This window comes from Rhinopithecus bieti, unplaced genomic scaffold (assembly GCF_001698545.2).
Source record: "Rhinopithecus bieti isolate Rb0 unplaced genomic scaffold, ASM169854v2 scaffold_32128, whole genome shotgun sequence".
Lineage (NCBI taxonomy): Eukaryota > Metazoa > Chordata > Mammalia > Primates > Cercopithecidae > Rhinopithecus > Rhinopithecus bieti.
The window spans coordinates 73,585-79,472 of NW_016813628.1; positions in this window are offsets into that span (position 1 = coordinate 73,585).

Sequence of the window (5,888 nt, forward strand, 5' to 3'; positions counted from 1 at the left end):
AACCCTGTCTCTACTAAAAATACAGAATACAGGCATGGTGGTGCGCTCATAGCGTTGGGAGGTGCGGCGAGAATCGCTGACTGGGGGGCAGAGGTTGCAGTGAGCCAAGGATGGCATCACTGACCCAGCCTGGGTGACAGAGCAAGACTCTGTCTAAAAAAAAATTTTTTAAAGAATTAATAAATGAGTCTAAAGCATGCAGAATATAAGATATATATAAAAAGAGTGGCTGGGGCGGTGGCTCAAGCCTGTAATCCCAGCACTTGGGGGCCGAGACGGGCGTGATCACGAGGTCAGGAGTTCGAGACCATCTGGCTAACATGGGGAAAACCCCCGTCTCTACTAAAAAATACAAAAAAAAAGCTAGCGGGCGACGGTGGGCGGGCGCCTGAGTCCAGCTACTCGGAGGTAGGCAGGAGAATGGCGTGAACGCGGAAGGGGAAGTTGCAGGAGCTGAGATCCGGCCACTCGCAACTCCAGCCGGCGACAGAGCGAGACTCCGTCTCAAAAAAAAAAAAAAAAATAAAAGTGCACAAAGAGAAAAGTATAATAATGTCTCTCTTGTGCCAAAATTTACCCAGCACTTTGGTAGGCCGAGGCAGGCGAATTGCTTAAGGCCAGGAGTTCAGGACCAGCCTGGCCAACATGGTAAAACCCTACCTCTACTAAAAATACAAACATTAGCCAGGCATGGGGTCATGCCCTTGTAATCCCAGCTACTCAGGAGGCTGAGGCAGGAGAATCACTTGAACCCGGGAGGCAGAGGTTGTCGTGAGCCAAGATTTCACCACTGCACTCCAGCCTGGGTGACAGAGCAAGACTACATCTCAAAAATGAAAAAACAAACAAACAAGGCTGGGTGCGGTGGCTCACGCCTGTAATCCCAGCACTTTGGGAAGCCGAGGCAGTTAGATCACTTGAGGTCAGGAGTTCGAGACCGGCCTGGCCAACATGGTGAAACCCCATCTCTACTAAAAGTACAAATATTAGCCAGGCGTGGTGGCAGGCACCTGTAATCCCAGCTACTCAGGAGGCGGAGGCAGGAGAATCGCTTGAACCTGGAGGCAGAGGTTGCAGTGAGCCAAGATCACGCCACTGCACTCCAGCCTGGGCGACAGAGTGAGACTTTGTCTCGAAAACAAAACAAAGCAAAACAAAACAAACAAAAGAAAATGGGGTACTGACATAAGAATAGACATATAGATCAATGAAACAGAATTAAGAGTCCAGAAATAAATCCTAGTATTTAAAGTCAGTTGTTTTCTGACAAGAGTGCTAAAGCAATTCACTGGGAAAAGGATAGTTAACAAATGGTGCTGCAGAAAGATGCAACATGCAAAAAGATGAGCTTGACCCTCTTCACATTATAAACAAAGTTTACTCAAAATATATCATGGACTTGGCCACGTGCAGTGGCTCACGCCTGTAATCCCAGCACTTTGGGAGGCCAAGGCAGGCAGATCGCGTGAGGTCAGGAGTTCGAGACCAGCCTGGTGAAAATGGTGAAACCTTGTCTCTACCAAAAATACCACAATTAACCAAGTGTGGTGGTAGGCGCCTGTAATCCCAGCTACTCTGGAGGCTGAGGCAGGAGAATCGCTTGAACCCAGGAGGTGGAGGTTGCAGTGAACCGAGATCATGCCACTGTACTACAGCCTGGGCAACACAGTGAGACTCTGTCTCAAAAAACAAAAGAAACAAACAAACAAAAAAACTGGATTAAAACAATGAAACTTTTAAAAGAAAACATAGGGGAAAATCTTTGAGACCTTGGCTTAGGCAGACATCTCATGGATACAACTCTATAGGCATGTTCCATAAAAGAAAAAATATGGTAAATTTGACCTTACAAAAATTCAAAATGTTTGCACTCCAAAAGACATCATTAAGAAGATTAGGCCGGGCGCGGTGGCTCAAGCCTGTAATCCCAGCACTTTGGGAGGCCAAGATGGGTGGATCACGAAGTCAGGAGATTGAGACCATCCTGGCTAACACGGTGAAACCCCGCCTCCACTAAAAACTACAAAAAAACTAGCAGGGTGAGGTGGCGGGCGCCTGTAGTCCCAGCTGCTCCGGAGGCTGAGGCAGGAGAATGGCGTGAACCCGGGAGGCGGAGCTTGCAGTGAGCTGAGATCCGGCCACTGCACTCCAACCACGGTGGCTCACGCCAGTAATCCCTACGCTTTGGCAGGCTGAGGCAGGTGCATCACCTGAGGTCAGGAGTTTGAGACCAGCCTGGCCGATATGATGAAACCCCGTCTCTACTAAAAATACAAAAAACTAGCCGGGCATGGTGGCAGGCGCTTGTAATCCCAGCTACTCGGGAGGCTGAGGCAGGAGAATCGCTTGAACCCAGGAGGCGGAGGTTGCAGTGAGCCAAGATCGAGCTACTGCACTCCAGCCTGGGCAACAAGAGAGAAACTGTCTCCAAAAAAAAAAAAAAAAAAAAAAAAAATAGGGCCAGGTGCGGTGGCTCATGCCTGTAATCCCAGCACTTTGGGAGGCCGAGGCGGGCAGATCACGAGGTCAGGAGATCGAGACCATCCTGGCTAACATGGTGAAACCCCGTCTCTACGAAAAATACAAAAAATTTGCCGGGCATGGGGGCGGGTGCCTGTAGTCCCAGCTACTGGTGAGGCTGAGGTGGGAGAACGGCGTGAACCTGGAAGGCAGAGAGTGCAGTGAGCCGAGATCGCGCCACTGCCCTCCAGCCTGGGCGGCAGAGCCAGAGCAAGAGTCCATCTCAAAAAAAATAATAATAATACAAAAATTAGCCAGGCGTGGTGGCATGCTCCTGGAGTCCCAGCTACTTGGGAGGCTGAGACAGGAGAATTGTTTGAACCCAGGAGGCAGAGGTTGCAGTGAGTCGAGATCGAGCCACTGCACTCCAGCCTGGGTAACACAGCGAGACTCCATCTCAAATAATAATAATAACAATAATTATTATTATTATTATTATTTTAAAAAGGAAAATAAGAAAATAGAAAAACCTCACAGACTTGGAGAAAATATTTGCAAAACACATATCAGATAAAGGACTTGTAACCTGAATGTATGAAGAACTCTTACAACTCAGTAATAAAACAATTCAATGAAAACTGGCCAAAATATGTGGACATTTCATCAAAGAGGACATATAAATAAAAAGCACATGAAAAGGTGGTCAGCATCATTTATCAGTACAGAAATGCACATTGAGATACTATTCCATAACCACAAGAATAGCTATAAAAATTAAGACAAGCAATAACAAATGTTGACTAGGATGTAGAGAAATTGCAACATTCTTACATTGCTTGTGGGCATGTATAATGGTGCAGCTGTTTTGTAAAACATTTTGGCAGCTCCTCAAAATGACAAACATAAACCTACCATACAAGCAAGCAATTTCACTTCTGGTTACAAACTTAAGATAAATGATGACAGGTGTCCACAACAATATTTTTATGCAAATATTCATAGCATTTGCATTATTTATAATAAAACATTATTCATAATAGCCAAAAGCTGTAAACAGAAACTTAAATGTCAATCGACTGGTGAATGGATAGTCAATATATGGCGTATTGTTGGGGTGATCAGACCCAACACCAGGTCGTGGGGGCAACGAAGTCCAGCAGAGTCAAATGAGAAAAAGACTGTTTGAGAGAGAAAGTGGGACCAGGGAGCCCTTGCAAGCGTGAAGGCTGCAAAGGCCCCAGCGCTGGGAGCCCGGGCTATTTGTTGATGCTCAAACAAAGAAACAGGTGGTGAGGATGTGGGGATTGAAAGGAAACAGGTGTATCAAGTGAATGAGAAACATATGGCTGCTTGAGATAATGGGAGTGCTAGAAGGGAGGAGCCAGGAAGTTTAACAGACATGCAAGCCCTGCCTCAGTTTCTCTCCCAACACTCAGCTTTTCTCCCAACAGTGTATCCGTAAAATGGAATATTATTTGGCAGTAAAAAGGAATAAGCTACTGACACATGCTACAGTATGGAGAATTCTCAACAACATACTAAGTGCAAAACGTCAGACACACAGCTGGGCGCGGTAGCTCACACCTGTAATCCCAGCATTTTGGGAGGCCAAAGCAGGTGGATCACCTGAGATCAGGAGTTCGAAACCAGCCTGGCAAACGTGGCAAAGCCCTGTCTCTACTAAAAATACAAAAATTAGACAGGTGTGCTGGCATTTGCCTGCAGTCCCAGCTACTTGGGAGACTGAGGCAGGAGAATTGCTTGAACCCGGGAGACAAAGGTTGTAGTGAGCCTTGATCGCGCCACTGCACTCCAGCCTGGGAGACAGAGCAAGACTCCATCTCAAAATTAAAAAAAAAAATTAAAAAAATTTTAAAAGCCAGACACACAAGAGACCACATATTGTATAATTTAATTTATAAAAAATGTCCAGCCAGGTGCGGTGGCTCATGCCTGTAATCCCAGCAATTTGGGAGGCCAAGGTGGGTGGATCACCTGAGGTCAGGAGTTTGAGACCAGCCTGGCCAACCTGGTGAAACCCCGTGTCTACTAAAAATACAAAAAAATTAGCCAGGCATGGTGGTAGGCGCCTATAATCCCAGCTACTCAGGAGGCTGAGGCAGGAATATCGCTTGAACACCGGAGGCAGAGGTTGCAGTGAGCCAAGATTGTGCCATTGCACTCCAGCCTGGGCAACAAGAGCGAAACTCTGCCTCAAAAAAAAATAATAAATAAATAAAAATAAAAATGTCTAAAAGCATGTGTGGTGGTGCATACCTACAGTTCCAGCTACTCAGCAGGTTGAAGTGGGAAGATCCCTTGGGCCCAGGAGTTAGAGGCCAGCCTGGGCAAAATTGCAAGACCCTGTCTCAATAAAATAAAATAAAATAAAATGTCCAGTAAAGGTAAATTTATAGACAGAAAGTAGATTGGTAGTTGCCTGGCACTGGAGCTGGGTACAGGGTTAACTAATAATGGGCATGAGGGAGCACTTATTAGGTTGGTGCAAAAATAATTGCAGTTGTTGCCATTACTTTCTTTTTTGAGATGGAGTCTTGCTCTGTTGCAGAGGCTGGAGTGCAGTGGCGTGATCTCAGCTCACTGCAACCTCTGCCTCCAGGGTTGAAGCGATTCTTGTGCCTCAGCCTCCCAAGTAGCTGATATTATAGGCATGTGTCACCACAGCCAGCTAATTTTGTAATTTTAGTAGAGACCCGCCTTGACCTCTCAAAGTGCTGGGATTGGAGGCATGAGCCACCAAGCCTGGCTGCCATTACTTTCAATGGCTAAACCGCAATTCATTTTTTTCTTTTTCTTTTTTTTCCGAGACGGAGTCTTGTTCTGTCATCCAAGCTGGAGTGCAGTGGCCCGATCTCAGCTCACTGCAACCTCTGCCTCCCAGGTTCAAGCGATTCTCCTGCCTCAGGCTCCAGAGTAGCTGGGATCACAGGCATGCGCCACCATGCCCAGCTGATTTTTGTATTTTTAGTAGAGACAAGGTTTCACCATGTTGGCCGGGTTGGTCTCAAACTCCTGACCTCAGGTGATCCGCCCCTCCCAGCCTTCCAAAGTGCTGGGATTACAGACGTGAGGCACTGTGCCCGGCCTGCAATTACTTTTGCACCCCTAGTAATTGGGGGCCACAAATGTCTTAGAACTGATTTTCATGATGACTGCACCACTTAGTAAAGTTGCTGAAAATCATTGAATTATACACCTAAGATGGGTGAGTTTTATATGTAAAATATACTTTAATAAAGGCAATTTTAAAAACAAAGAATTGACTCAATGGTGGGGGCAGTAATCCAGATTTCAAAGAACATGTGAAATTATTAGGTTAGCGGACCAGTTGGGTTAGGGGGAAGTGTTTTAGGCAAGGAAACAAGTGCGTCAGCAGAAGTCAGACCACTATTGTCTTGTAGGCCCTA